This window comes from Phyllobates terribilis, unplaced genomic scaffold (genome assembly GCF_046119375.1).
Source record: "Phyllobates terribilis strain yellow unplaced genomic scaffold, ASM4611937v1 Scaffold_1__5_contigs__length_1240528914, whole genome shotgun sequence".
NCBI classification, from domain to species: Eukaryota; Metazoa; Chordata; class Amphibia; order Anura; family Dendrobatidae; genus Phyllobates; species Phyllobates terribilis.
In genome coordinates this window covers 803212968-803238855 of record NW_027362761.1, presented here as the reverse complement: position 1 = coordinate 803238855, position 25888 = coordinate 803212968, and the positions used below count along the sequence as shown (strand labels likewise).

Sequence of the window (25888 nt, the reverse complement as noted above, 5' to 3'; positions counted from 1 at the left end):
ACAAGATAATTGTTCGAAAAAAGATGCAACAGTAGGAAGCGTATTCCTTGCACATGAATGCAAGCCATGGAGATGCCGGGGATTGAACCCGAGGCCTCACACATGCAAAGCGTGCGCTCTACCACTGAGCTACATCCCCAATTTAGGAGTGAGCTTAGGTTTCCTGGACTTCATTCCTCAACGCACAGACCAAAGGAGCCGAAGTGTGGAGTAAATTCTAGAGCAATAGTAATCAGTGTAGATGTGAATCCAGCTCTGAGTTACGGTCAAAGACTTGCGATTAAGCTCAGCACAATGTTTCCGTGGGTCTTTCTGCCTGTTTTCTCACATTGCTCCTCACTCTTCCTCCTCCTTCCCATCGCCAGAAAGTATAGAAGGCTTTGTAAAGGAACACCACGGTGTGTTGGTGGGACGTTTTCTTTTCGATCACAATGGAATTGAGCTTTTTTTTCAGAGTGGATGGTGAATCCAGAAGGCAGGGGTTGAGAAAACATAAGCTGTTAAGTGGAGAAAAAGCCAATTTGTTTGATAATATATATTACCTAGTTTCTTATATTCGCCTGTACTATTGATGTAAGCAAAGTTGGTTGAAAGTACAGTTCCCATTTATGTCACTTTACTGAGTGGTAAAATGTTGCCCATGCCGTAGGGTTGTATGCAGTCTTTAAAATCTGGAAGAGAAAAAGCCTATTCCTGCTACGTGAAATGCCAAAGAAAAGCGGTTTGAGTGACAGAAATTCCTTGGGAGTCTTGCCACTAAGCTTGAGTGTGGTAGCCAAGCATTTGCTGCCATATTTGAAAAAGGTTGGAGATGCTGGGGATTGAACCCAGGACCTCATACATGCGAAGCATGTGCTCTACCACTGAGCTACATCCCCAAAAGTCTGCGAGCAGAGTAGAGTAGAGCAGAGCGCACACAAGTACTGATTTAACACTGCGACTTCAGGAACAAGATAATTGTTCGAAAAAAGATGCGACAGTAGGAAACGTATTCCTTGCACATGAATGCAAGCCATGGAGATGCCGGGGATTGAACCCAGGGCCTCACACATGCAAAGCGTGCGCTCTACCACTGAGCTACATCCCCAATTTAGGAGCGAGCTTAGGTTTCCTGGACTTCATTCCTCAACGCACAGACCAAAGGAGCCGAAGTGTGGAGTAAATTCTAGAGCAATAGTAATCAGTGTAGATGTGAATCCAGCTCTGAGTTACGGTCAAAGACTTGTGATTAAGCTCAGCACAATGTTTCCGTGGGTCTTTCTGCCTGTTTTCTCACATTGCTCCTCACTCTTCCTCCTCCTTCCCATCGCCAGAAAGTATAGAAGGCTTTGTAAAGGAACACCACGGTGTGTTGGTGGGACGTTTTCTTTTCGATCACAATGGAATTGAGCTTTTTTTTCAGAGTGGATGGTGAATCCAGAAGGCAGGGGTTGAGAAAACATAAGCTGTTAAGTGGAGAAAAAGCCAATTTGTTTGATAATATATATTACCTAGTTTCTTATATTCGCCTGTACTATTGATGTAAGCAAAGTTGGTTGAAAGTACAGTTCCCATTTATGTCACTTTACTGAGTGGTAAAATGTTGCCCATGCCGTAGGGTTGTATGCAGTCTTTAAAATCTGGAAGAGAAAAAGCCTATTCCTGCTACGTGAAATGCCAAAGAAAAGCGGTTTGAGTGACAGAAATTCCTTGGGAGTCTTGCCACTAAGCTTGAGTGTGTTAGCCAACCATTTGCTGCCATATTTGAAAAAGGATGGAGATGCTGGGGATTGAACCCAGGACCTCATACATGCGAAGCATGCGCTCTACCACTGAGCTACATCCCCAAAAGTCTGTGAGCAGAGTAGAGTAGAGCAGAGCGCACACAAGTACTGATTTGACACTGTGACTTTAGGAACAAGATAATTGTTCGAAAAAAGATGCGACAGTAGGAAGCGTATTCCTTGCACATGAATGCAAGCCATGGAGATGCCGGGGATTGAACCCAGGGCCTCACACATGCAAAGCGTGCGCTCTACCACTGAGCTACATCCCCAATTTATGAGTGTGCTTAGGTTTCCTGGACTTCATTCCTCAACGCACGGACCAAAGGAGCCGAAGTGTGGAGTAAATTCTAGAGCAATAGTAATCAGTGTAGATGTGAATCCAGCTCTGAGTTACGGTCAAAGACTTGCGATTAAGCTCAGCACAATGTTTCCGTGGGTCTTTCTGCCTGTTTTCTCACATTGCTCCTCACTCTTCCTCCTCCTTCCCATCGCCAGAAAGTATAGAAGGCTTTGTAAAGGAACACCACGGTGTGTTGGTGGGACGTTTTCTTTTCGATCACAATGGAATTGAGCTTTTTTTTCAGAGTGGATGGTGAATCCAGAAGGCAGGGGTTGAGAAAACATAAGCTGTTAAGTGGAGAAAAAGCCAATTTGTTTGATAATATATATTACCAAGTTTCTTATATTCGCCTGTACTATTGATGTAAGCAAAGTTGGTTGAAAGTACAGTTCCCATTTATGTCACTTTACTGAGTGGTACAATGTTGCCCATGCCGTAGGGTTGTATGCAGTCTTTAAAATCTGGGAGAGAAAAAGCCTATTCCTGCTACGTGAAATGCCAAAGAAAAGCGGTTTGAGTGACAGAAATTCCTTGGGAGTCTTGCCACTAAGCTTGAGTGTGTTAGCCATCCATTTGCTGCCATATTTGAAAAAGGTTGGAGATGCTGGGGATTGAACCCAGAACCTCATACATGCGAAGCATGCGCTCTACCACTGAGCTACATCCCCAAAAGTCTGTGAGCAGAGTAGAGTAGAGCAGAGCGCACACAAGTACTGATTTGACACTGCGACTTGAGGAACAAGATAATTGTTCGAAAATAGATGCGACAGTAGGAAGCGTCTTCCTTGCACATGAATGCAAGCCATGGAGATGCCGGGGATTGAACCCGAGGCCTCACACATGCAAAGCGTGCGCTCTACCACTGAGCTACATCCCCAAATTAGGAGTGAGCTTAGGTTTCCTGGACTTCATTCCTCAACGCACAGACCAAAGGAGCCGAAGTGTGGAGTAAATTCTAGAGCAATAGTAATCAGTGTAGATGTGAATCCAGCTCTGAGTTACGGTCAAAGACTTGCGATTAAGCTCAGCACAATGTTTCCGTGGGTCTTTCTGCCTGTTTTCTCACATTGCTCCTCACTCTTCCTCCTCCTTCCCATCGCCAGAAAGTATAGAAGGCTTTGTAAAGGAACACCACGGTGTGTTGGTGGGACGTTTTCTTTTCGATCACAATGGAATTGAGCTTTTTTTTCAGAGTGGATGGTGAATCCAGAAGGCAGGGGTTGAGAAAACATAAGCTGTTAAGTGGAGAAAAAGCCAATTTGTTTGATAATATATATTACCAAGTTTCTTATATTCGCCTGTACTATTGATGTAAGCAAAGTTGGTTGAAAGTACAGTTCCCATTTATGTCACTTTACTGAGTGGTAAAATGTTGCCCATGCCGTAGGGTTGTATGCAGTCTTTAAAATCTGGAAGAGAAAAAACCTATTCCTGCTACGTGAAATGCCAAAGAAAAGCGGTTTGAGTGACAGAAATTCCTTGGGAGTCTTGCCACTAAGCTTGAGTGTGTTAGCCAAGCATTTGCTGCCATATTTGAAAAAGGTTGGAGATGCTGGGGATTGAACCCAGGACCTCATACATGCGAAGCATGCGCTCTACCACTGAGCTACATCCCCAAAAGTATGTGAGCAGAGTAGAGTAGAGCAGAGCGCACACAAGTACTGATTTGACACTGCGACTTCAGGAACAAGATAATTGTTCGAAAAAAGATGCGACAGTAGGAAGTGTATTCCTTGCACATGAATGCAAGCCATGGAGATGCCGGGGATTGAACCCAGGGCCTCACACATGCAAAGCGTGCGCTCTACCACTGAGCTACAACCCCAATTTAGGAGCGAGCTTAGGTTTCCTGGACTTCATTCCTCAACGCACAGACCAAAGGAGCCGAAGTGTGGAGTAAATTCTAGAGCAATAGTAATCAGTGTAGATGTGAATCCAGCTCTGAGTTACGGTCAAAGACTTGCGATTAAGCTCAGCACAATGTTTCCGTGGGTCTTTCTGCCTGTTTTCTCACATTGCTCCTCACTCTTCCTCCTCCTTCCCATCGCCAGAAAGTATAGAAGGCTTTGTAAAGGAACACCACGGTGTGTTGGTGGGACGTTTTCTTTTCGATCACAATGGAATTGAGCTTTTTTTTCAGAGTGGATGGTGAATCCAGAAGGCAGGGGTTGAGAAAACATAAGCTGTTAAGTGGAGAAAAAGCCAATTTGTTTGATAATATATATTACCAAGTTTCTTATATTCGCCTGTACTATTGATGTAAGCAAAGTTGGTTGAAAGTACAGTTCCCATTTATGTCACTTTACTGAGTGGTAAAATGTTGCCCATGCCGTAGGGTTGTATGCAGTCTTTAAAATCTGGAAGAGAAAAAGCCTATTCCTGCTACGTGAAATGCCAAAGAAAAGCGGTTTGAGTGACAGAAATTCCTTGGGAGTCTTGCCACTAAGCTTGAGTGTGTTAGCCAACCATTTGCTGCCATATTTGAAAAAGGTTGGAGATGCTGGGGATTGAATCCAGGACCTCATACATGCGAAGCTACATCCCCAAAAGTCTGTGCGCAGAGTAGAGTAGAGCAGAGCGCACACAAGTACTGATTTGACACTGCGACTTGAGGAACAAGATAATTGTTCGAAAAAAGATGCGACAGTAGGAAGCGTATTCCTTGCACATGAATGCAAGCCATGGAGATGCCGGGGATTGAACCCAGGGCCTCACACATGCAAAGCGTGCGCTCTACAACTGAGCTACATCCCCAATTTATGAGTGTGCTTAGGTTTCCTGGACTTCATTCCTCAACGCACGGACCAAAGGAGCCGAAGTGTGGAGTAAATTCTAGAGCAATAGTAATCAGTGTAGATGTGAATCCAGCTCTGAGTTACGGTCAAAGACTTGCGATTAAGCTCAGCACAATGTTTCCGTGGGTCTTTCTGCCTGTTTTCTCACATTGCTCCTCACTCTTCCTCCTCCTTCCCATCGCCAGAAAGTATAGAAGGCTTTGTAAAGGAACACCACGGTGTGTTGGTGGGACGTTTTCTTTTCGATCACAATGGAATTGAGCTTTTTTTTCAGAGTGGATGGTGAATCCAGAAGGCAGGGGTTGAGAAAACATAAGCTGTTAAGTGGAGAAAAAGCCAATTTGTTTGATAATATATATTACCAAGTTTCTTATATTCGCCTGTACTATTGATGTAAGCAAAGTTGGTTGAAAGTACAGTTCCCATTTATGTCACTTTACTGAGTGGTAAAATGTTGCCCATGCCGTAGGGTTGTATGCAGTCTTTAAAATCTGGAAGAGAAAAAGCCTATTCCTGCTACGTGAAATGCCAAAGAAAAGCGGTTTGAGTGACAGAAATTCCTTGGGAGTCTTGCCACTAAGCTTGAGTGTGTTAGCCAACCATTTGCTGCCATATTTGAAAAAGGTTGGAGATGCTGGGGATTGAACCCAGGACCTCATACATGCGAAGCTACATCCCCAAAAGTCTGTGCGCAGAGTAGAGTAGAGCAGAGCGCACACAAGTACTGATTTGACACTGCGACTTCAGGAACAAGATAATTGTTCGAAAAAAGATGCGACAGTAGGAAGCGTATTCCTTGCACATGAATGTAAGCCATGGAGATGCCGGGGATTGAACCCGAGGCCTCACACATGCAAAGCGTGCGCTCTACCACTGAGCTACATCCCCAATTTAGGAGCGAGCTTAGGTTTCCTGGACTTCATTCCTCAACGCACAGACCAAAGGAGCCGAAGTGTGGAGTAAATTCTAGAGCAATAGTAATCAGTGTAGATGTGAATCCAGCTCTGAGTTACGGTCAAAGACTTGCGATTAAGCTCAGCTCAATGTTTCCGTGGGTCTTTCTGCCTGTTTTCTCACATTGCTCCTCACTCTTCCTCCTCCTTCCCATCGCCAGAAAGTATAGAAGGCTTTGTAAAGGAACACCACGGTGTGTTGGTGGGACGTTTTCTTTTCGATCACAATGGAATTGAGCTTTTTTTTCAGAGTGAATGGTGAATCCAGAAGGCAGGGGTTGAGAAAACATAAGCTGTTAAGTGGAGAAAAAGCCAATTTGTTTGATAATATATATTACCAAGTTTCTTATATTCGCCTGTACTATTGATGTAAGCAAAGTTGGTTGAAAGTACAGTTCCCATTTATGTCACTTTACTGAGTGGTAAAATGTTGCCCATGCCGTAGGGTTGTATGCAGTCTTTAAAATCTGGAAGAGAAAAAGCCTATTCCTGCTACGTGAAATGCCAAAGAAAAGCGGTTTGAGTGACAGAAATTCCTTGGGAGTCTTGCCACTAAGCTTGAGTGTGTTAGCCAACCATTTGCTGCCATATTTGAAAAAAGTTGGAGATGCTGGGGATTGAACCCAGGACCTCATACATGCGAAGCATGCGCTCTACCACTGAGCTACATCCCCAAAAGTCTGTGAGCAGAGTAGAGTAGAGCAGAGTAGAGCAGAGCGCACACAAGTACTGATTTGACACTGCGACTTCAGGAACAAGATAATTGTTCGAAAAAAGATGCGACAGTAGGAAGCGTATTCCTTGCACATGAATGCAAGCCATGGAGATGCTGGGGATTGAACCCGGGGCCTCACACATGCAAAGCGTGCGCTCTACCACTGAGCTACATCCCCAATTTAGGAGCGAGCTTAGGTTTCCTGAACTTCATTCCTCAACGCACAGACCAAAGGAGCCGAAGTGTGGAGTAAATTCTAGAGCAATAGTAATCAGTGTAGATGTGAATCCAGCTCTGAGTTACGGTCAAAGACTTGCGATTAAGCTCAGCACAATGTTTCCGTGGGTCTTTCTGCCTGTTTTCTCACATTGCTCCTCACTCTTCCTCCTCCTTCCCATCGCCAGAAAGTATAGAAGGCTTTGTAAAGGAACACCACGGTGTGTTGGTGGGACGTTTTCTTTTCGATCACAATGGAATTGAGCTTTTTTTTCAGAGTGGATGGTGAATCCAGAAGGCAGGGGTTGAGAAAACATAAGCTGTTAAGTGGAGAAAAAGCCAATTTGTTTGATAATATATATTACCTAGTTTCTTATATTCGCCTGTACTATTGATGTAAGCAATGTTGGTTGAAAGTACAGTTCCCATTTATGTCACTTTACTGAGTGGTAAAATGTTGCCCATGCCGTAGGGTTGTATGCAGTCTTTAAAATCTGGAAGAGAAAAAGCCTATTCCTGCTACGTGAAATGCCAAAGAAAAGCGGTTTGAGTGACAGAAATTCCTTGGGAGTCTTGCCACTAAGCTTGAGTGTGTTAGCCAAGCATTTGCTGCCATATTTGAAAAAGGTTGGAGATGCTGGGGATTGAACCCAGGACCTCATACATGCGAAGCATGCGCTCTACCACTGAGCTACATCCCCAAAAGTCTGTGAGCAGAGTAGAGTAGAGCAGAGCGCACACAAGTACTGATTTGACACTGCGACTTCAGGAACAAGATAATTGTTCGAAAAAAGATGCGACAGTAGGAAGTGTATTCCTTGCACATGAATGCAAGCCATGGAGATGCCGGGGATTGAACCCGGGGCCTCACACATGCAAAGCGTGCGCTCTACCACTGAGCTACATCCCCAATTTAGGAGCGACCTTAGGTTTCCTGGACTTCATTCCTCAACGCACAGACCAAAGGAGCCGAAGTGTGGAGTAAATTCTAGAGCAATAGTAATCAGTGTAGATGTGAATCCAGCTCTGAGTTACGGTCAAAGACTTGCGATTAAGCTCAGCACAATGTTTCCGTGGGTCTTTCTGCCTGTTTTCTCACATTGCTCCTCACTCTTCCTCCTCCTTCCCATCGCCAGAAAGTATAGAAGGCTTTGTAAAGGAACACCACGGTGTGTTGGTGGGACGTTTTCTTTTCGATCACAATGGAATTGAGCTTTTTTTTCAGAGTGGATGGTGAATCTAGAAGGCAGGGGTTGAGAAAACATAAGCTGTTAAGTGGAGAAAAAGCCAATTTGTTTGATAATATATATTACCAAGTTTCTTATATTCGCCTGTACTATTGATGTAAGCAAAGTTGGTTGAAAGTACAGTTCCCATTTATGTCACTTTACTGAGTGGTAAAATGTTGCCCATGCCGTAGGGTTGTATGCAGTCTATAAAATCTGGAAGAGAAAAAGCCTATTCCTGCTACGTGAAATGCCAAAGAAAAGCTGTTTGAGTGACAGAAATTCCTTGGGAGTCTTGCCACTAAGCTTGAGTGTGTTAGCCAAGCATTTGCTGCCATATTTGAAAAAGGATGGAGATGCTGGGGATTGAACGCAGGACCTCATACATGCGAAGCATGCGCTCTACCACTGAGCTACATCCCCAAAAGTCTGTGAGTAGAGTAGAGTAGAGCAGAGCGCACACAAGTACTGATTTGACACTGCGACTTCAGGAACAAGATAATTGTTCGAAAAAAGATGCGACAGTAGGAAGCATATTCCTTGCACATGAATGCAAGCCATGGAGATGCTGGGGATTGAACCTGGGGCCTCACACATGCAAAGCGTGCGCTCTACCACTGAGCTATATCCCAAATTTAGGAGCGAGTCTAGGTTTCCTGGACTTCATTCCTCAACGCACAGACCAAAGGCGCCGAAGTGTGGAGTAAATTCTAGAGCAATAGTAATCAGTGTAGATGTGAATCCAGCTCTGAGTTACGGTCAAAGACTTGCGATTAAGCTCAGCACAATGTTTCCGTGGGTCTTTCTGCCTGTTTTCTCACATTGCTCCTCACTCTTCCTCCTCCTTCCCATCGCCAGAAAGTATAGAAGGCTTTGTAAAGGAACACCACGGTGTGTTGGTGGGACGTTTTCTTTTCGATCACAATGGAATTGAGCTTTTTTTTCAGAGTGGATGGTGAATCCAGAAGGCAGGGGTTGAGAAAACATAAGCTGTTAAGTGGAGAAAAAGCCAATTTGTTTGATAATATATATTACCAAGTTTCTTATATTCGCCTGTACTATTGATGTAAGCAAAGTTGGTTGAAAGTACAGTTCCCATTTATGTCAGTTTACTGAGTGGTAAAATGTTGCCCATGCCGTAGGGTTGTATGCAGTCTATAAAATCTGGAAGAGAAAAAGCCTATTCCTGCTACGTGAAATGCCAAAGAAAAGCGGTTTGAGTGACAGAAATTCCTTGGGAGTCTTGCCACTAAGCTTGAGTGTGTTAGCCAACCATTTGCTGCCATATTTGAAAAAGGATGGAGATGCTGGGGATTGAACCCAGGACCTCATACATGCGAAGCATGCGCTCTACCACTGAGCTACATCCCCAAAAGTCTGTGAGCAGAGTAGAGTAGAGCAGAGCGCACACAAGTACTGATTTGACACTGCGACTTCAGGAACAAGATAATTGTTCGAAAAAAGATGCGACAGTAGGAAGTGTATTCCTTGCACATGAATGCAAGCCATGGAGATGCTGGGGATTGAACCCGGGGCCTCACACATGCAAAGCGTGCGCTCTACCACTGAGCTATATCCCCAATTTAGGAGCTAGCTTAGGTTTCCTGGACTTCATTCCTCAACGCACAGACCAAAGGAGCCGAAGTGTGGAGTAAATTCTAGAGCAATAGTAATCAGTGTAGATGTGAATCCAGCTCTGAGTTACGGTCAAAGACTTGCGATTAAGCTCAGCACAATGTTTCCGTGGGTCTTTCTGCCTGTTTTCTCACATTGCTCCTCACTCTTCCTCCTCCTTCCCATCGCCAGAAAGTATAGAAGGCTTTGTAAAGGAACACCACGGTGTGTTGGTGGGACGTTTTCTTTTCGATCACAATGGAATTGAGCTTTTTTTTCAGAGTGGATGGTGAATCCAGAAGGCAGGGGTTGAGAAAACATAAGCTGTTAAGTGGAGAAAAAGCCAATTTGTTTGATAATATATATTACCTAGTTTCTTATATTCGCCTGTACTATTGATGTAAGCAAAGTTGGTTGAAAGTACAGTTCCCATTTATGTCACTTTACTGAGTGGTAAAATGTTGCCCATGCCGTAGGGTTGTATGCAGTCTTTAAAATCTGGAAGAGAAAAAGCCTATTCCTGCTACGTGAAATGCCAAAGAAAAGCGGTTTGAGTGACAGAAATTCCTTGGGAGTCTTGCCACTAAGCTTGAGTGTGTTAGCCAAGCATTTGCTGCCATATTTGAAAAAGGTTGGAGATGCTGGGGATTGAACCCAGGACCTCATACATGCGAAGCATGCGCTCTACCACTGAGCTACATCCCCAAAAGTCTGTGAGCAGAGTAGAGTAGAGCAGAGCGCACACAAGTACTGATTTGACACTGCGACTTCAGGAACAAGATAATTGTTCGAAAAAAGATGCGACAGTAGGAAGCGTATTCCTTGCACATGAATGCAAGCCATGGAGATGCTGGGGATTGAATCCGGGGCCTCACACATGCAAAGCGTGCGCTCTACCACTGAGCTATATCCCCAATTTAGGAGCGAGCTTAGGTTTCCTGGACTTCATTCCTCAACGCACAGACCAAAGGAGCCGAAGTGTGGAGTAAATTCTAGAGCAATAGTAATCAGTGTAGATGTGAATCCAGCTCTGAGTTACGGTCAAAGACTTGCGATTAAGCTCAGCACAATGTTTCCGTGGGTCTTTCTGCCTGTTTTCTCACATTGCTCCTCACTCTTCCTCCTCCTTCCCATCGCCAGAAAGTATAGAAGGCTTTGTAAAGGAACACCACGGTGTGTTGGTGGGACGTTTTCTTTTCGATCACAATGGAATTGAGCTTTTTTTTCAGAGTGGATGGTGAATCCAGAAGGCAGGGGTTGAGAAAACATAAGCTGTTAAGTGGAGAAAAAGCCAATTTGTTTGATAATATATATTACCAAGTTTCTTATATTCGCCTGTACTATTGATGTAAGCAAAGTTGGTTGAAAGTACAGTTCCCATTTATGTCACTTTACTGAGTGGTAAAATGTTGCCCATGCCGTAGGGTTGTATGCAGTCTATAAAATCTGGAAGAGAAAAAGCCTATTCCTGCTACGTGAAATGCCAAAGAAAAGCGGTTTGAGTGACAGAAATTCCTTGGGAGTCTTGCCACTAAGCTTGAGTGTGTTAGCCAACCATTTGCTGCCATATTTGAAAAAGGATGGAGATGCTGGGGATTGAACCCAGGACCTCATACATGCGAAGCATGCGCTCTACCACTGAGCTACATCCCCAAAAGTCTGTGAGCAGAGTAGAGTAGAGCAGAGCGCACACAAGTACTGATTTGACACTGCGACTTCAGGAACAAGATAATTGTTCGAAAAAAGATGCGACAGTAGGAAGCGTATTCCTTGCACATGAATGCAAGCCATGGAGATACTGGGGATTGAACCCGGGGCCTCACACATGCAAAGCGTGCGCTCTACCACTGAGCTATATCCCCAATTTAAGAGCGAGTTTAGGTTTCCTGGACTTCATTCCTCAACGCACAGACCAAAGGAGCCGAAGTGTGGAGTAAATTCTAGAGCAATAGTAATCAGTGTAGATGTGAATCCAGCTCTGAGTTACGGTCAAAGACTTGCGATTAAGCTCAGCACAATGTTTCCGTGGGTCTTTCTGCCTGTTTTCTCACATTGCTCCTCACTCTTCCTCCTCCTTCCCATCGCCAGAAAGTATAGAAGGCTTTGTAAAGGAACACCACGGTGTGTTGGTGGGACGTTTTCTTTTCGATCACAATGGAATTGAGCTTTTTTTTCAGAGTGGATGGTGAATCCAGAAGGCAGGGGTTGAGAAAACATAAGCTGTTAAGTGGAGAAAAAGCCAATTTGTTTGATAATATATATTACCTAGTTTCTTATATTCGCCTGTACTATTGATGTAAGCAAAGTTGGTTGAAAGTACAGTTCCCATTTATGTCACTTTACTGAGTGGTAAAATGTTGCCCATGCCGTAGGGTTGTATGCAGTCTTTAAAATCTGGAAGAGAAAAAGCCTATTCCTGCTACGTGAAATGCCAAAGAAAAGCGGTTTGAGTGACAGAAATTCCTTGGGAGTCTTGCCACTAAGCTTGAGTGTGTTAGCCAAGCATTTGCTGCCATATTTGAAAAAGGTTGGAGATGCTGGGGATTGAACCCAGGACCTCATACATGCGAAGCATGCGCTCTACCACTGAGCTACATCCCCAAAAGTCTGTGAGCAGAGTAGGGTAGAGCAGAGCGCACACAAGTACTGATTTGACACTGCGACTTCAGGAACAAGATAATTGTTCGAAAAAAGATGCGACAGTAGGAAGCGTATTCCTTGCACATGAATGCAAGCCATGGAGATGCCGAGAATTGAACCCGGGGCCTCACACATGCAAAGCATGCGCTCTACCACTGAGCTACAACCCCAATTTAGGAGCGAGCTTAGGTTTCCTGGACTTCATTCCTCAACGCACAGACCAAAGGAGCCGAAGTGTGGAGTAAATTCTAGAGCAATAGTAATCAGTGTAGATGTGAATCCAGCTCTGAGTTACGGTCAAAGACTTGCGATTAAGCTCAGCACAATGTTTCCGTGGGTCTTTCTGCCTGTTTTCTCACATTGCTCCTCACTCTTCCTCCTCCTCCCCATCGCCAGAAAGTATAGAAGGCTTTGTAAAGGAACACCACGGTGTGTTGGTGGGACGTTTTCTTTTCGATCACAATGGAATTGAGCTTTTTTTTCAGAGTGGATGGTGAATCCAGAAGGCAGGGGTTGAGAAAACATAAGCTGTTAAGTGGAGAAAAAGCCAATTTGTTTGATAATATATATTACCTAGTTTCTTATATTCGCCTGTACTATTGATGCAAGCAAAGTTGGTTGAAAGTACAGTTCCCATTTATGTCACTTTACTGAGTGGTAAAATGTTGCCCATGCCGTAGGGTTGTATGCAGTCTTTAAAATCTGGAAGAGAAAAAGCCTATTCCTGCTACGTGAAATGCCAAAGAAAAGCGGTTTGAGTGACAGAAATTCCTTGGGAGTCTTGCCACTAAGCTTGAGTGTGTTAGCCAAGCATTTGCTGCCATATTTGAAAAAGGTTGGAGATGCTGGGGATTGAACCCAGGACCTCATACATGCGAAGCATGTGCTCTACCACTGAGCTACATCCCCAAAAGTCTGTGAGCAGAGTAGAGTAGAGCAGAGCGCACACAAGTACGGATTTGACACTGCGACTTCAGGAACAAGATAATTGTTCGAAAAAAGATGCGACAGTAGGAAGCATATTCCTTGCACATGAATGCAAGCCATGGAGATGCCGGGGATTGAACCCAGGGCCTCACACATGCAAAGCGTGCGCTCTACCACTGAGCTACATCCCCAATTTAGGAGTGAGTTTAGGTTTCCTGGACTTCATTCCTCAACGCACAGACCAAAGGAGCCGAAGTGTGGAGTAAATTCTAGAGCAATAGTAATCAGTGTAGATGTGAATCCAGCTCTGAGTTACGGTCAAAGACTTGCGATTAAGCTCAGCACAATGTTTCCGTGGGTCTTTCTGCCTGTTTTCTCACATTGCTCCTCACTCTTCCTCCTCCTTCCCATCGCCAGAAAGTATAGAAGGCTTTGTAAAGGAACACCACGGTGTGTTGGTGGGACGTTTTCTTTTCGATCACAATGGAATTGAGCTTTTTTTTCAGAGTGGATGGTGAATCCAGAAGGCAGGGGTTGAGAAAACATAAGCTGTTAAGTGGAGAAAAAGCCAATTTGTTTGATAATATATATTACCTAGTTTCTTATATTCGCCTGTACTATTGATGTAAGCAAAGTTGGTTGAAAGTACAGTTCCCATTTATGTCACTTTACTGAGTGGTAAAATGTTGCCCATGCCGTAGGGTTGTATGCAGTCTTTAAAATCTGGAAGAGAAAAAGCCTATTCCTGCTACGTGAAATGCCAAAGAAAAGCGGTTTGAGTGACAGAAATTCCTTGGGAGTCTTGCCACTAAGCTTGAGTGTGTTAGCCAACCATTTGCTGCCATATTTGAAAAAGGATGGAGATGCTGGGGATTGAACCCAGGACCTCATACATGCGAAGCATGCGCTCTACCACTGAGCTACATCCCCAAAAGTCTGTGAGCAGAGTAGAGTAGAGCAGAGCGCACACAAGTACTGATTTGACACTGCGACTTCAGGAACAAGATAATTGTTCGAAAAAAGATGCGACAGTAGGAAGCGTATTCCTTGCACATGAATGCAAGCCATGGAGATACTGGGGATTGAACCCGGGGCCTCACACATGCAAAGCGTGCGCTCTACCACTGAGCTATATCCCCAATTTAAGAGCGAGTTTAGGTTTCCTGGACTTCATTCCTCAACGCACAGACCAAAGGAGCCGAAGTGTGGAGTAAATTCTAGAGCAATAGTAATCAGTGTAGATGTGAATCCAGCTCTGAGTTACGGTCAAAGACTTGCGATTAAGCTCAGCACAATGTTTCCGTGGGTCTTTCTGCCTGTTTTCTCACATTGCTCCTCACTCTTCCTCCTCCTTCCCATCGCCAGAAAGTATAGAAGGCTTTGTAAAGGAACACCACGGTGTGTTGGTGGGACGTTTTCTTTTCGATCACAATGGAATTGAGCTTTTTTTTCAGAGTGGATGGTGAATCCAGAAGGCAGGGGTTGAGAAAACATAAGCTGTTAAGTGGAGAAAAAGCCAATTTGTTTGATAATATATATTACCTAGTTTCTTATATTCGCCTGTACTATTGATGTAAGCAAAGTTGGTTGAAAGTACAGTTCCCATTTATGTCACTTTACTGAGTGGTAAAATGTTGCCCATGCCGTAGGGTTGTATGCAGTCTTTAAAATCTGGAAGAGAAAAAGCCTATTCCTGCTACGTGAAATGCCAAAGAAAAGCGGTTTGAGTGACAGAAATTCCTTGGGAGTCTTGCCACTAAGCTTGAGTGTGTTAGCCAAGCATTTGCTGCCATATTTGAAAAAGGTTGGAGATGCTGGGGATTGAACCCAGGACCTCATACATGCGAAGCATGCGCTCTACCACTGAGCTACATCCCCAAAAGTCTGTGAGCAGAGTAGGGTAGAGCAGAGCGCACACAAGTACTGATTTGACACTGCGACTTCAGGAACAAGATAATTGTTCGAAAAAAGATGCGACAGTAGGAAGCGTATTCCTTGCACATGAATGCAAGCCATGGAGATGCCGAGAATTGAACCCGGGGCCTCACACATGCAAAGCATGCGCTCTACCACTGAGCTACAACCCCAATTTAGGAGCGAGCTTAGGTTTCCTGGACTTCATTCCTCAACGCACAGACCAAAGGAGCCGAAGTGTGGAGTAAATTCTAGAGCAATAGTAATCAGTGTAGATGTGAATCCAGCTCTGAGTTACGGTCAAAGACTTGCGATTAAGCTCAGCACAATGTTTCCGTGGGTCTTTCTGCCTGTTTTCTCACATTGCTCCTCACTCTTCCTCCTCCTCCCCATCGCCAGAAAGTATAGAAGGCTTTGTAAAGGAACACCACGGTGTGTTGGTGGGACGTTTTCTTTTCGATCACAATGGAATTGAGCTTTTTTTTCAGAGTGGATGGTGAATCCAGAAGGCAGGGGTTGAGAAAACATAAGCTGTTAAGTGGAGAAAAAGCCAATTTGTTTGATAATATATATTACCTAGTTTCTTATATTCGCCTGTACTATTGATGCAAGCAAAGTTGGTTGAAAGTACAGTTCCCATTTATGTCACTTTACTGAGTGGTAAAATGTTGCCCATGCCGTAGGGTTGTATGCAGTCTTTAAAATCTGGAAGAGAAAAAGCCTATTCCTGCTACGTGAAATGCCAAAGAAAAGCGGTTTGAGTGACAGAAATTCCTTGGGAGTCTTGCCACTAAGCTTGAGTGTGTTAGCCAAGCATTTGCTGCCATATTTGAAAAAGGTTGGAGATGCTGGGGATTGAACCCAGGACCTCATACATGCGAAGCATGTGCTCTACCACTGAGCTACATCCCCAAAAGTCTGTGAGCAGAGTAGAGTAGAGCAGAGCGCACACAAGTACGGATTTGACACTGCGACTTCAGGAACAAGATAATTGTTCGAAAAAAGATGCGACAGTAGGAAGCATATTCCTTGCACATGAATGCAAGCCATGGAGATGCCGGGGATTGAACCCAGGGCCTCACACATGCAAAGCGTGCGCTCTACCACTGAGCTACATCCCCAATTTAGGAGTGAGCTTAGGTTTCCTGGACTTCATTCCTCAACGCACAGACCAAAGGAGCCGAAGTGTGGAGTAAATTCTAGAGCAATAGTAATCAGTGTAGATGTGAATCCAGCTCTGAGTTACGGTCAAAGACTTGCGATTAAGCTCAGCACAATGTTTCCGTGGGTCTTTCTGCCTGTTTTCTCACATTGCTCCTCACTCTTCCTCCTCCTTCCCATCGCCAGAAAGTATAGAAGGCTTTGTAAAGGAACACCACGGTGTGTTGGTGGGACGTTTTCTTTTCGATCACAATGGAATTGAGCTTTTTTTTCAGAGTGGATGGTGAATCCAGAAGGCAGGGGTTGAGAAAACATAAGCTGTTAAGTGGAGAAAAAGCCAATTTGTTTGATAATATATATTACCTAGTTTCTTATATTCGCCTGTACTATTGATGTAAGCAAAGTTGGTTGAAAGTACAGTTCCCATTTATGTCACTTTACTGAGTGGTAAAATGTTGCCCATGCCGTAGGGTTGTATGCAGTCTTTAAAATCTGGAAGAGAAAAAGCCTATTCCTGCTACGTGAAATGCCAAAGAAAAGCGGTTTGAGTGACAGAAATTCCTTGGGAGTCTTGCCACTAAGCTTGAGTGTGTTAGCCAAGCATTTGCTGCCATATTTGAAAAAGGTTGGAGATGCTGGGGATTGAACCCAGGACCTCATACATGCGAAGCATGCGCTCTACCACTGAGCTACATCCCCAAAAGTCTGTGAGCAGAGTAGAGTAGAGCAGAGCGCACACAAGTACTGATTTGACACTGCGACTTCAGGAACAAGATAATTGTTCGAAAAAAGATGCGACAGTAGGAAGCGTATTCCTTGCACATGAATGCAAGCCATGGTGATGCCGGGGATTGAACCCGGGGCCTCACACATGCAAAGCGTGCGCTCTACCACTGAGCTACAACCCCAATTTAGGAGCGAGCTTAGGTTTCCTGGACTTCATTCCTCAACGCACAGACCAAAGGAGCCGAAGTGTGGAGTAAATTCTAGAGCAATAGTAATCAGTGTAGATGTGAATCCAGCTCTGAGTTACGGTCAAAGACTTGCGATTAAGCTCAGCACAATGTTTCCGTGGGTCTTTCTGCCTGTTTTCTCACATTGCTCCTCACTCTTCCTCCTCCTCCCCATCGCCAGAAAGTATAGAAGGCTTTGTAAAGGAACACCACGGTGTGTTGGTGGGACGTTTTCTTTTCGATCACAATGGAATTGAGCTTTTTTTTCAGAGTGGATGGTGAATCCAGAAGGCAGGGGTTGAGAAAACATAAGCTGTTAAGTGGAGAAAAAGCCAATTTGTTTGATAATATATATTACCTAGTTTCTTATATTCGCCTGTACTATTGATGTAAGCAAAGTTGGTTGAAAGTGCAGTTCCCATTTATGTCACTTTACTGAGTGGTAAAATGTTGCCCATGCCGTAGGGTTGTATGCAGTCTTTAAAATCTGGAAGAGAAAAAGCCTATTCCTGCTACGTGAAATGCCAAAGAAAAGCGGATTGAGTGACAGAAATTACTTGGGAGTCTTGCCACTAAGCTTGAGTGTGTTAGCCAAGCATTTGCTGCCATATTTGAAAAAGGTTGGAGATGCTGGGGATTGATCCCAGGACCTCATACATGCGAAGCATGCGCTCTACCACTGAGCTACATCCCCAAAAGTCTGTGAGCAGAGTAGAGTAGAGCAGAGCAGAGCGCACACAAGTACTGATTTGACACTGCGACTTCAGGAACAAGATAATTGTTCGAAAAATGATGCGACAGTAGGAAGCGTATTCCTTGCACATGAATGCAAGCCATGAAAATGCCGGGGATTGAACCCAGGGCCTCACACATGCAAAGCGTGCGCTCTACCACTGAGCTACATCCCCAATTTAGGAGTGAGCTTAGGTTTCCTGGACTTCATTCCTCAACGCACAGACCAAAGGAGCCGAAGTGTGGAGTAAATTCTAGAGCAATAGTAATCAGTGTAGATGTGAATCCAGCTCTGAGTTACGGTCAAAGACTTGCGATTAAGCTCAGCACAATGTTTCCGTGGGTCTTTCTGCCTGTTTTCTCACATTGCTCCTCACTCTTCCTCCTCCTTCCCATCGCCAGAAAGTATAGAAGGCTTTGTAAAGGAACACCACGGTGTGTTGGTGGGACGTTTTCTTTTCGATCACAATGGAATTGAGCTTTTTTTTCAGAGTGGATGGTGAATCCAGAAGGCAGGGGTTGAGAAAACATAAGCTGTTAAGTGGAGAAAAAGCCAATTTGTTTGATAATATATATTACCTAGTTTCTTATATTCGCCTGTACTATTGATGTAAGCAAAGTTGGTTGAAAGTACAGTTCCCATTTATGTCACTTTACTGAGTGGTAAAATGTTGCCCATGCCGTAGGGTTGTATGCAGTCTTTAAAATCTGGAAGAGAAAAAGCCTATTCCTGCTACGTGAAATGCCAAAGAAAAGCGGTTTGAGTGACAGAAATTCCTTGGGAGTCTTGCCACTAAGCTTGAGTGTGTTAGCCAAGCATTTGCTGCCATATTTGAAAAAGGTTGGAGATGCTGGGGATTGAACCCAGGACCTCATACATGCGAAGCATGCGCTCTACCACTGAGCTACATCCCCAAAAGTCTGTGAGCAGAGTAGAGTAGAGCAGAGCGCACACAAGTACTGATTTGACACTGCGACTTCAGGAACAAGATAATTGTTCGAAAAAAGATGCGACAGTAGGAAGCGTATTCCTTGCACATGAATGCAAGCCATGGTGATGCCGGGGATTGAACCCGGGGCCTCACACATGCAAAGCGTGCGCTCTACCACTGAGCTACAACCCCAATTTAGGAGCGAGTTTAGGTTTCCTGGACTTCATTCCTCAACGCACAGACCAAAGGAGCCGAAGTGTGGAGTAAATTCTAGATCAATAGTAATCAGTGTAGATGTGAATCCAGCTCTGAGTTACGGTCAAAGACTTGCGATTAAGCTCAGCACAATGTTTCCGTGGGTCTTTCTGCCTGTTTTCTCACATTGCTCCTCACTCTTCCTCCTCCTCCCCATCGCCAGAAAGTATAGAAGGCTTTGTAAAGGAACACCACGGTGTGTTGGTGGGACGTTTTCTTTTCGATCACAATGGAATTGAGCTTTTTTTTCAGAGTGGATGGTGAATCCAGAAGTCAGGGGTTGAGAAAACATAAGCTGTTAAGTGGAGAAAAAGCCAATTTGTTTGATAATATATATTACCTAGTTTCTTATATTCGCCTGTACTATTGATGTAAGCAAAGTTGGTTGAAAGTGCAGTTCCCATTTATGTCACTTTACTGAGTGGTAAAATGTTGCCCATGCCGTAGGGTTGTATGCAGTCTTTAAAATCTGGAAGAGAAAAAGCCTATTCCTGCTACGTGAAATGCCAAAGAAAAGCGGTTTGAGTGACAGAAATTCCTTGGGAGTCTTGCCACTAAGCTTGAGTGTGTTAGCCAAGCATTTGCTGCCATATTTGAAAAAGGTTGGAGATGCTGGGGATTGAACCCAGGACCTCATACATGCGAAGCATGCGCTCTACCACTGAGCTACATCCCCAAAAGTCTGTGAGCAGAGTAGAGTAGAGCAGAGCAGAGCGCACACAAGTACTGATTTGACACTGCGACTTCAGGAACAAGATAATTGTTCGAAAAAATATGCGACAGTAGGAAGCGTATTCCTTGCACATGAATGCAAGCCATGAAGATGCCGGGGATTGAACCCAGGGCCTCACACATGCAAAGCGTGCGCTCTACCACTGAGCTACATCCCCAATTTAGGAGTGAGCTTAGGTTTCGTGGACTTCATTCCTCAACGCACAGACCAAAGGAGCCGAAGTGTGGAGTAAATTCTAGAGCAATAGTAATCAGTGTAGATGTGAATCCAGCTCTGAGTTACGGTCAAAGACTTGCGATTAAGCTCAGCACAATGTTTCCGTGGGTCTTTCTGCCTGTTTTCTCACATTGCTCCTCACTCTTCCTCCTCCTTCCCATCGCCAGAAAGTATAGAAGGCTTTGTAAAGGAACACCACGGTGTGTTGGTGGGACGTTTTCTTTTCGATCACAATGGAATTGAGCTTTTTTTTCAGAGTGGATGGTGAATCCAGAAGGCAGGGGTTGAGAAAACATAAGCTGTTAAGTGGAGAAAAAGCCAATTTGTTTGATAATATATATTACCTAGTTTCTTATATTCGCCTGTACTATTAATGTAAGCAAAGTTGGTTGAAAGTACAGTTCCCATTTATGTCACTTTACTGAGTGGTAAAATGTTTCCCATGCCGTAGGGTTGTATGCAGTCTTTAAAATCTGGAAGAGAAAAAGCCTATTCCTGCTACGTGAAATGCCAAAGAAAAGCGGTTTGAGTGACAGAAATTCCTTGGGAGTCTTGCCACTAAGCTTGAGTGTGTTAGCCAAGCATTTGCTGCCATATTTGAAAAAGGTTGGAGATGCTGGGGATTGAACCCAGGACCTCATACATGCGAAGCATGCGCTCTACCACTGAGCTACATCCCCAAAAGCCTGTGAGCAGAGTAGAGTAGAGCAGAGCGCACACAAGTACTGATTTGACACTGCGACTTCAGGAACAAGATAATTGTTCGAAAAAAGATGCGACAGTAGGAAGCGTATTCCTTGCACATGAATGCAAGCCATGGAGATGCCGGGGATTGAACCCGTGGCCTCACACATGCAAAGCGTGCGCCCTACCACTGAGCTACATCCCCAATTTAGGAGTGAGCTTAGGTTTCCTGGACTTCATTCCTCAACCACAGACCAAAGGAGCCGAAGTGTGGAGTTAATTCTAGAGCAATAGTAATCAGTGTAGATGTGAATCCAGCTCTGAGTTACGGTCAAAGACTTGCGATTAAGCTCAGCACAATGTTTCCGTGGGTCTTTCTGCCTGTTTTCTCACATTGCTCCTCACTCTTCCTCCTCCTTCCCATCGCCAGAAAGTATAGAAGGCTTTGTAAAGGAACACCACGGTGTTTTGGTGGGACGTTTTCTTTTCGATCACAATGGAATTGAGCTTTTTTTTCAGAGTGGATGGTGAATCCAGAAGGCAGGGGTTGAGAAAACATAAGCTGTTAAGTGGAGAAAAAGCCAATTTGTTTGATAATATATATTACCTAGTTTCTTATATTCGCCTGTACTATTGATGTAAGCAAAGTTGGTTGAAAGTACAGTTCCCATTTATGTCACTTTACTGAGTGGTAAAATGTTGCCCATGCCGTAGGGTTGTATGCAGTCTTTAAAATCTGGAAGAGAAAAAGCCTATTCCTGCTACGTGAAATGCCAAAGAAAAGCGGTTTGAGTGACAGAAATTCCTTGGGAGTCTTGCCACTAAGCTTGAGTGTGTTAGCCAAGCATTTGCTGCCATATTTGAAAAAGGTTGGAGATGCTGGGGATTGAACCCAGGACCTCATACATGCGAAGCATGCACTCTACCACTGAGCTACATCCCCAAAAGTCTGTGAGCAGAGTAGAGTAGAGCAGAGCGCACACAAGTACTGATTTGACACTGCGACTTCAGGAACAAGATAATTGTTCGAAAAAAGATGCGACAGTAGGAAGCGTATTCCTTGCACATGAATGCAAGCCATGGAGATGCCGGGGATTGAACCCGGGGCCTCACACATGCAAAGCGTGCGCTCTACCACTGAGCTACATCCCCAATTTAGGAGTGAGCTTAGGTTTCCTGGACTTCATTCCTCAACGCACAGACCAAAGGAGCCGAAGTGTGGAGTAAATTCTAGAGCAATAGTAATCAGTGTAGATGTGAATCCAGCTCTGAGTTGCGGTCAAAGACTTGCGATTAAGCTCAGCACAATGTTTCCGTGGGTCTTTCTGCCTGTTTTCTCACATTGCTCCTCACTCTTCCTCCTCCTTCCCATCGCCAGAAAGTATAGAAGGCTTTGTAAAGGAACACCACGGTGTGTTGGTGGGACGTTTTCTTTTCGATCACAATGGAATTGAGCTTTTTTTTCAGAGTGGATGGTGAATCCAGAAGGCAGGGGTTGAGAAAACATAAGCTGTTAAGTGGAGAAAAAGCCAATTTGTTTGATAATATATATTACCTAGTTTCTTATATTCGCCTGTACTATTGATGTAAGCAAAGTTGGTTGAAAGTACAGTTCCCATTTATGTCACTTTACTGAGTGGTAAAATGTTGCCCATGCCGTAGGGTTGTATGCAGTCTTTAAAATCTGGAAGAGAAAAAGCCTATTCCTGCTACGTGAAATGCCAAAGAAAAGCGGTTTGAGTGACAGAAATTCCTTGGGAGTGTTGCCACTAAGCTTGAGTGTGTTAGCCAAGCATTTGCTGCCATATTTGAAAAAGGTTGGAGATGCTGGGGATTGAACCCAGGACCTCATACATGCGAAGCATGCGCTCTACCACTGAGCTACATCCCCAAAAGTCTGTGAGCAGAGTAGAGTAGAGCAGAGCGCACACAAGTACTGATTTGACACTGCGACTTCAGGAACAAGATAATTGTTCGAAAAAAGATGCGACAGTAGGAAGCGTATTCCTTGCACATGAATGCAAGCCATGGAGATGGCGGGGATTGAACCCGGGGCCTCACACATGCAAAGCGTGCGCTCTACCACTGAGCTACATCCCCAATTTAGGAGTGAGCTTAGGTTTCCTGGACTTCATTCCTCAACGCACAGACCAAAGGAGCCGAAGTGTGGAGTAAATTCTAGAGCAATAGTAATCAGTGTAGATGTGAATCCAGCTCTGAGTTACGGTCAAAGACTTGCGATTAAGCTCAGCACAATGTTTCCGTGGGTCTTTCTGCCTGTTTTCTCACATTGCTCCTCACTCTTCCTCCTCCTTCCCATCGCCAGAAAGTATAGAAGGCTTTGTAAAGGAACACCACGGTGTGTTGGTGGGACGTTTTCTTTTCGATCACAATGGAATTGAGCTTTTTTTTCAGAGTGGATGGTGAATCCAGAAGGCAGGGGTTGAGAAAACATAAGCTGTTAAGTGGAGAAAAAGCCAATTTGTTTGATAATATATATTACCTAGTTTCTTATATTCGCCTGTACTATTGATGTAAGCAAAGTTGGTTGAAAGTACAGTTCCCATTTATGTCACTTTACTGAGTGGTAAAATGTTGCCCATGCCGTAAGGTTGTATGCAGTCTTTAAAATCTGGAAGAGAAAAAGCCTATTCCTGCTACGTGAAATGCCAAAGAAAAGCGGTTTGAGTGACAGAAATTCCTTGGGAGTCTTGCCACTAAGCTTGAGTGTGTTAGCCAAGCATTTTCTGCCATATTTGAAAAAGGTTGGAGATGCTGGGGATTGAACCCAGGACCTCATACATGCGAAGCATGCGCTCTACCACTGAGCTACATCCCCAAAAGTCTGTGAGCAGAGTAGAGTAGAGCAGAGCGCACACAAGTACTGATTTGACACTGCGACTTCAGGAACAAGATAATTGTTCGAAAAAAGATGCGACAGTAGGAAGCGTATTCCTTGCACATGAATGCAAGCCATGGAGATGCCGGGGATTGAACCCGGGGCCTCACACATGCAAAGCGTGCGCTCTACCACTGAGCTACATCCCCAATTTAGGAGTGAGCTTAGGTTTCCTGGACTTCATTCCTCAACGCACAGACCAAAGGAGCCGAAGTGTGGAGTAAATTCTAGAGCAATAGTAATCAGTGTAGATGTGAATCCAGCTCTGAGTTACGGTCAAAGACTTGCGATTAAGCTCAGCACAATGTTTCCGTGGGCCTTTCTGCCTGTTTTCTCACATTGCTCCTCACTCTTCCTCCTCCTTCCCATCGCCAGAAAGTATAGAAGGCTTTGTAAAGGAACACCACGGTGTGTTGGTGGGACGTTTTCTTTTCGATCACAATGGAATTGAGCTTTTTTTTCAGAGTGGATGGTGAATCCAGAAGGCAGGGGTTGAGAAAACATAAGCTGTTAAGTGGAGAAAAAGCCAATTTGTTTGATAATATATATTACCTAGTTTCTTATATTCGCCTGTACTATTGATGTAAGCATAGTTGGTTGAAAGTACAGTTCCCATTTATGTCACTTTACTGAGTGGTAAAATGTTGCCCATGCCGTAGGGTTGTATGCAGTCTTTAAAATCTGGAAGAGAAAAAGCCTATTCCTGCTACGTGAAATGCCAAAGAAAAGCGGTTTGAGTGACAGAAATTCCTTGGGAGTCTTGCCACTAAGCTTGAGTGTGTTAGCCAAGCATTTGCTGCCATATTTGAAAAAGGTTGGAGATGCTGGGGATTGAACCCAGGACCTCATACATGCGAAGCATGTGCTCTACCACTGAGCTACATCCCCAAAAGTCTGTGAGCAGAGTAGAGTAGAGCAGAGCGCACACAAGTACGGATTTGACACTGCGACTTCAGGAACAAGATAATTGTTCGAAAAAAGATGCGACAGTAGGAAGCGTATTCCTTGCACATGAATGCAAGCCATGGAGATGCCGGGGATTGAACCCAGGGCCTCACACATGCAAAGCGTGCGCTCTACCACTGAGCTACATCCCCAATTTAGGAGTGAGCTTAGGTTTCCTGGACTTCATTCCTCAACGCACAGACCAAAGGAGCCGAAGTGTGGAGTAAATTCTAGAGCAATAGTAATCAGTGTAGATGTGAATCCAGCTCTGAGTTACGGTCAAAGACTTGCGATTAAGCTCAGCACAATGTTTCCGTGGGTCTTTCTGCCTGTTTTCTCACATTGCTCCTCACTCTTCCTCCTCCTTCCCATCGCCAGAAAGTATAGAAGGCTTTGTAAAGGAACACCACGGTGTGTTGGTGGGACGTTTTCTTTTCGATCACAATGGAATTGAGCTTTTTTTTCAGAGTGGATGGTGAATCCAGAAGGCAGGGGTTGAGAAAACATAAGCTGTTAAGTGGAGAAAAAGCCAATTTGTTTGATAATATATATTACCTAGTTTCTTATATTCGCCTGTACTATTGATGTAAGCAAAGTTGGTTGAAAGTACAGTTCCCATTTATGTCACTTTACTGAGTGGTAAAATGTTGCCCATGCCGTAGGGTTGTATGCAGTCTTTAAAATCTGGAAGAGAAAAAGCCTATTCCTGCTACGTGAAATGCCAAAGAAAAGCGGTTTGAGTGACAGAAATTCCTTGGGAGTCTTGCCACTAAGCTTGAGTGTGTTAGCCAAGCATTTGCTGCCATATTTGAAAAAGGTTGGAGATGCTGGGGATTGAACCCAGGACCTCATACATGCGAAGCATGCGCTCTACCACTGAGCTACATCCCCAAAAGTCTGTGAGCAGAGTAGAGTAGAGCAGAGCGCACACAAGTACTGATTTGACACTGCGACTTCAGGAACAAGATAATTGTTCGAAAAAAGATGCGACAGTTGGAAGTGTATTCCTTGCACATGAATGCAAGCCATGGAGATGCCGGGGATTGAACCTGGGGCCTCACACATGCAAAGCGTGCGCTCTACCACTGAGCTACATCCCCAATTTAGGAGTGAGCTTAGGTTTCCTGGACTTCATTCCTCAACGCACAGACCAAAGGAGCCGAAGTGTGGAGTAAATTCTAGAGCAATAGTAATCAGTGTAGATGTGAATCCAGCTCTGAGTTACGGTCAAAGACTTGCGATTAAGCTCAGCACAATGTTTCCGTGGGTCTT

General features: G+C 44.4%; 51 non-coding genes across 51 annotated transcripts; all 51 read right to left on the bottom strand.

Annotated features, from left to right (window-relative positions):
• Positions 1-67: 67 nt before the first annotated feature.
• On the bottom strand, positions 68-139 carry TRNAA-UGC (transfer RNA alanine (anticodon UGC)). Its single transcript has one exon. It is a non-coding gene; the product is annotated as a tRNA-Ala (tRNA).
• A 667-nt stretch (positions 140-806) lies between these two features.
• Positions 807-878, bottom strand: TRNAA-CGC (transfer RNA alanine (anticodon CGC)). Its single transcript has one exon. It is a non-coding gene; the product is annotated as a tRNA-Ala (tRNA).
• A 137-nt stretch (positions 879-1015) lies between these two features.
• TRNAA-UGC (transfer RNA alanine (anticodon UGC)) lies at positions 1016-1087 on the bottom strand. The gene has a single exon. It is a non-coding gene; the product is annotated as a tRNA-Ala (tRNA).
• Positions 1088-1754: 667 nt separating this feature from the next.
• TRNAA-CGC (transfer RNA alanine (anticodon CGC)) lies at positions 1755-1826 on the bottom strand. Its single transcript has one exon. It is a non-coding gene; the product is annotated as a tRNA-Ala (tRNA).
• Positions 1827-1963: 137 nt separating this feature from the next.
• TRNAA-UGC (transfer RNA alanine (anticodon UGC)) lies at positions 1964-2035 on the bottom strand. The gene has a single exon. It is a non-coding gene; the product is annotated as a tRNA-Ala (tRNA).
• Positions 2036-2702: 667 nt separating this feature from the next.
• On the bottom strand, positions 2703-2774 carry TRNAA-CGC (transfer RNA alanine (anticodon CGC)). The gene has a single exon. It is a non-coding gene; the product is annotated as a tRNA-Ala (tRNA).
• A 137-nt stretch (positions 2775-2911) lies between these two features.
• Positions 2912-2983, bottom strand: TRNAA-UGC (transfer RNA alanine (anticodon UGC)). Its single transcript has one exon. It is a non-coding gene; the product is annotated as a tRNA-Ala (tRNA).
• Positions 2984-3650: 667 nt separating this feature from the next.
• Positions 3651-3722, bottom strand: TRNAA-CGC (transfer RNA alanine (anticodon CGC)). Its single transcript has one exon. It is a non-coding gene; the product is annotated as a tRNA-Ala (tRNA).
• Positions 3723-3859: 137 nt separating this feature from the next.
• Positions 3860-3931, bottom strand: TRNAA-UGC (transfer RNA alanine (anticodon UGC)). The gene has a single exon. It is a non-coding gene; the product is annotated as a tRNA-Ala (tRNA).
• An 857-nt stretch (positions 3932-4788) lies between these two features.
• Positions 4789-4860, bottom strand: TRNAA-UGC (transfer RNA alanine (anticodon UGC)). The gene has a single exon. It is a non-coding gene; the product is annotated as a tRNA-Ala (tRNA).
• Positions 4861-5717: 857 nt separating this feature from the next.
• TRNAA-UGC (transfer RNA alanine (anticodon UGC)) lies at positions 5718-5789 on the bottom strand. The gene has a single exon. It is a non-coding gene; the product is annotated as a tRNA-Ala (tRNA).
• Positions 5790-6456: 667 nt separating this feature from the next.
• TRNAA-CGC (transfer RNA alanine (anticodon CGC)) lies at positions 6457-6528 on the bottom strand. Its single transcript has one exon. It is a non-coding gene; the product is annotated as a tRNA-Ala (tRNA).
• A 147-nt stretch (positions 6529-6675) lies between these two features.
• Positions 6676-6747, bottom strand: TRNAA-UGC (transfer RNA alanine (anticodon UGC)). Its single transcript has one exon. It is a non-coding gene; the product is annotated as a tRNA-Ala (tRNA).
• Positions 6748-7414: 667 nt separating this feature from the next.
• On the bottom strand, positions 7415-7486 carry TRNAA-CGC (transfer RNA alanine (anticodon CGC)). Its single transcript has one exon. It is a non-coding gene; the product is annotated as a tRNA-Ala (tRNA).
• Positions 7487-7623: 137 nt separating this feature from the next.
• TRNAA-UGC (transfer RNA alanine (anticodon UGC)) lies at positions 7624-7695 on the bottom strand. Its single transcript has one exon. It is a non-coding gene; the product is annotated as a tRNA-Ala (tRNA).
• Positions 7696-8362: 667 nt separating this feature from the next.
• Positions 8363-8434, bottom strand: TRNAA-CGC (transfer RNA alanine (anticodon CGC)). The gene has a single exon. It is a non-coding gene; the product is annotated as a tRNA-Ala (tRNA).
• An 876-nt stretch (positions 8435-9310) lies between these two features.
• On the bottom strand, positions 9311-9382 carry TRNAA-CGC (transfer RNA alanine (anticodon CGC)). Its single transcript has one exon. It is a non-coding gene; the product is annotated as a tRNA-Ala (tRNA).
• A 137-nt stretch (positions 9383-9519) lies between these two features.
• Positions 9520-9591, bottom strand: TRNAA-UGC (transfer RNA alanine (anticodon UGC)). Its single transcript has one exon. It is a non-coding gene; the product is annotated as a tRNA-Ala (tRNA).
• A 667-nt stretch (positions 9592-10258) lies between these two features.
• On the bottom strand, positions 10259-10330 carry TRNAA-CGC (transfer RNA alanine (anticodon CGC)). Its single transcript has one exon. It is a non-coding gene; the product is annotated as a tRNA-Ala (tRNA).
• An 876-nt stretch (positions 10331-11206) lies between these two features.
• TRNAA-CGC (transfer RNA alanine (anticodon CGC)) lies at positions 11207-11278 on the bottom strand. The gene has a single exon. It is a non-coding gene; the product is annotated as a tRNA-Ala (tRNA).
• Positions 11279-11415: 137 nt separating this feature from the next.
• Positions 11416-11487, bottom strand: TRNAA-UGC (transfer RNA alanine (anticodon UGC)). Its single transcript has one exon. It is a non-coding gene; the product is annotated as a tRNA-Ala (tRNA).
• Positions 11488-12154: 667 nt separating this feature from the next.
• Positions 12155-12226, bottom strand: TRNAA-CGC (transfer RNA alanine (anticodon CGC)). The gene has a single exon. It is a non-coding gene; the product is annotated as a tRNA-Ala (tRNA).
• A 137-nt stretch (positions 12227-12363) lies between these two features.
• On the bottom strand, positions 12364-12435 carry TRNAA-UGC (transfer RNA alanine (anticodon UGC)). The gene has a single exon. It is a non-coding gene; the product is annotated as a tRNA-Ala (tRNA).
• A 667-nt stretch (positions 12436-13102) lies between these two features.
• On the bottom strand, positions 13103-13174 carry TRNAA-CGC (transfer RNA alanine (anticodon CGC)). The gene has a single exon. It is a non-coding gene; the product is annotated as a tRNA-Ala (tRNA).
• Positions 13175-13311: 137 nt separating this feature from the next.
• TRNAA-UGC (transfer RNA alanine (anticodon UGC)) lies at positions 13312-13383 on the bottom strand. The gene has a single exon. It is a non-coding gene; the product is annotated as a tRNA-Ala (tRNA).
• Positions 13384-14050: 667 nt separating this feature from the next.
• Positions 14051-14122, bottom strand: TRNAA-CGC (transfer RNA alanine (anticodon CGC)). The gene has a single exon. It is a non-coding gene; the product is annotated as a tRNA-Ala (tRNA).
• A 137-nt stretch (positions 14123-14259) lies between these two features.
• TRNAA-UGC (transfer RNA alanine (anticodon UGC)) lies at positions 14260-14331 on the bottom strand. The gene has a single exon. It is a non-coding gene; the product is annotated as a tRNA-Ala (tRNA).
• A 667-nt stretch (positions 14332-14998) lies between these two features.
• TRNAA-CGC (transfer RNA alanine (anticodon CGC)) lies at positions 14999-15070 on the bottom strand. The gene has a single exon. It is a non-coding gene; the product is annotated as a tRNA-Ala (tRNA).
• A 137-nt stretch (positions 15071-15207) lies between these two features.
• On the bottom strand, positions 15208-15279 carry TRNAA-UGC (transfer RNA alanine (anticodon UGC)). Its single transcript has one exon. It is a non-coding gene; the product is annotated as a tRNA-Ala (tRNA).
• A 667-nt stretch (positions 15280-15946) lies between these two features.
• TRNAA-CGC (transfer RNA alanine (anticodon CGC)) lies at positions 15947-16018 on the bottom strand. The gene has a single exon. It is a non-coding gene; the product is annotated as a tRNA-Ala (tRNA).
• A 137-nt stretch (positions 16019-16155) lies between these two features.
• Positions 16156-16227, bottom strand: TRNAA-UGC (transfer RNA alanine (anticodon UGC)). The gene has a single exon. It is a non-coding gene; the product is annotated as a tRNA-Ala (tRNA).
• A 667-nt stretch (positions 16228-16894) lies between these two features.
• Positions 16895-16966, bottom strand: TRNAA-CGC (transfer RNA alanine (anticodon CGC)). The gene has a single exon. It is a non-coding gene; the product is annotated as a tRNA-Ala (tRNA).
• A 137-nt stretch (positions 16967-17103) lies between these two features.
• Positions 17104-17175, bottom strand: TRNAA-UGC (transfer RNA alanine (anticodon UGC)). Its single transcript has one exon. It is a non-coding gene; the product is annotated as a tRNA-Ala (tRNA).
• Positions 17176-17842: 667 nt separating this feature from the next.
• On the bottom strand, positions 17843-17914 carry TRNAA-CGC (transfer RNA alanine (anticodon CGC)). The gene has a single exon. It is a non-coding gene; the product is annotated as a tRNA-Ala (tRNA).
• A 142-nt stretch (positions 17915-18056) lies between these two features.
• TRNAA-UGC (transfer RNA alanine (anticodon UGC)) lies at positions 18057-18128 on the bottom strand. Its single transcript has one exon. It is a non-coding gene; the product is annotated as a tRNA-Ala (tRNA).
• A 667-nt stretch (positions 18129-18795) lies between these two features.
• TRNAA-CGC (transfer RNA alanine (anticodon CGC)) lies at positions 18796-18867 on the bottom strand. The gene has a single exon. It is a non-coding gene; the product is annotated as a tRNA-Ala (tRNA).
• A 137-nt stretch (positions 18868-19004) lies between these two features.
• On the bottom strand, positions 19005-19076 carry TRNAA-UGC (transfer RNA alanine (anticodon UGC)). Its single transcript has one exon. It is a non-coding gene; the product is annotated as a tRNA-Ala (tRNA).
• A 667-nt stretch (positions 19077-19743) lies between these two features.
• Positions 19744-19815, bottom strand: TRNAA-CGC (transfer RNA alanine (anticodon CGC)). The gene has a single exon. It is a non-coding gene; the product is annotated as a tRNA-Ala (tRNA).
• A 142-nt stretch (positions 19816-19957) lies between these two features.
• On the bottom strand, positions 19958-20029 carry TRNAA-UGC (transfer RNA alanine (anticodon UGC)). The gene has a single exon. It is a non-coding gene; the product is annotated as a tRNA-Ala (tRNA).
• Positions 20030-20696: 667 nt separating this feature from the next.
• On the bottom strand, positions 20697-20768 carry TRNAA-CGC (transfer RNA alanine (anticodon CGC)). Its single transcript has one exon. It is a non-coding gene; the product is annotated as a tRNA-Ala (tRNA).
• A 137-nt stretch (positions 20769-20905) lies between these two features.
• On the bottom strand, positions 20906-20977 carry TRNAA-UGC (transfer RNA alanine (anticodon UGC)). Its single transcript has one exon. It is a non-coding gene; the product is annotated as a tRNA-Ala (tRNA).
• Positions 20978-21643: 666 nt separating this feature from the next.
• TRNAA-CGC (transfer RNA alanine (anticodon CGC)) lies at positions 21644-21715 on the bottom strand. The gene has a single exon. It is a non-coding gene; the product is annotated as a tRNA-Ala (tRNA).
• Positions 21716-21852: 137 nt separating this feature from the next.
• On the bottom strand, positions 21853-21924 carry TRNAA-UGC (transfer RNA alanine (anticodon UGC)). Its single transcript has one exon. It is a non-coding gene; the product is annotated as a tRNA-Ala (tRNA).
• A 667-nt stretch (positions 21925-22591) lies between these two features.
• Positions 22592-22663, bottom strand: TRNAA-CGC (transfer RNA alanine (anticodon CGC)). The gene has a single exon. It is a non-coding gene; the product is annotated as a tRNA-Ala (tRNA).
• Positions 22664-22800: 137 nt separating this feature from the next.
• Positions 22801-22872, bottom strand: TRNAA-UGC (transfer RNA alanine (anticodon UGC)). Its single transcript has one exon. It is a non-coding gene; the product is annotated as a tRNA-Ala (tRNA).
• Positions 22873-23539: 667 nt separating this feature from the next.
• TRNAA-CGC (transfer RNA alanine (anticodon CGC)) lies at positions 23540-23611 on the bottom strand. The gene has a single exon. It is a non-coding gene; the product is annotated as a tRNA-Ala (tRNA).
• Positions 23612-23748: 137 nt separating this feature from the next.
• Positions 23749-23820, bottom strand: TRNAA-UGC (transfer RNA alanine (anticodon UGC)). The gene has a single exon. It is a non-coding gene; the product is annotated as a tRNA-Ala (tRNA).
• A 667-nt stretch (positions 23821-24487) lies between these two features.
• TRNAA-CGC (transfer RNA alanine (anticodon CGC)) lies at positions 24488-24559 on the bottom strand. The gene has a single exon. It is a non-coding gene; the product is annotated as a tRNA-Ala (tRNA).
• Positions 24560-24696: 137 nt separating this feature from the next.
• On the bottom strand, positions 24697-24768 carry TRNAA-UGC (transfer RNA alanine (anticodon UGC)). The gene has a single exon. It is a non-coding gene; the product is annotated as a tRNA-Ala (tRNA).
• Positions 24769-25435: 667 nt separating this feature from the next.
• Positions 25436-25507, bottom strand: TRNAA-CGC (transfer RNA alanine (anticodon CGC)). The gene has a single exon. It is a non-coding gene; the product is annotated as a tRNA-Ala (tRNA).
• A 137-nt stretch (positions 25508-25644) lies between these two features.
• Positions 25645-25716, bottom strand: TRNAA-UGC (transfer RNA alanine (anticodon UGC)). The gene has a single exon. It is a non-coding gene; the product is annotated as a tRNA-Ala (tRNA).
• Positions 25717-25888: the final 172 nt, after the last annotated feature.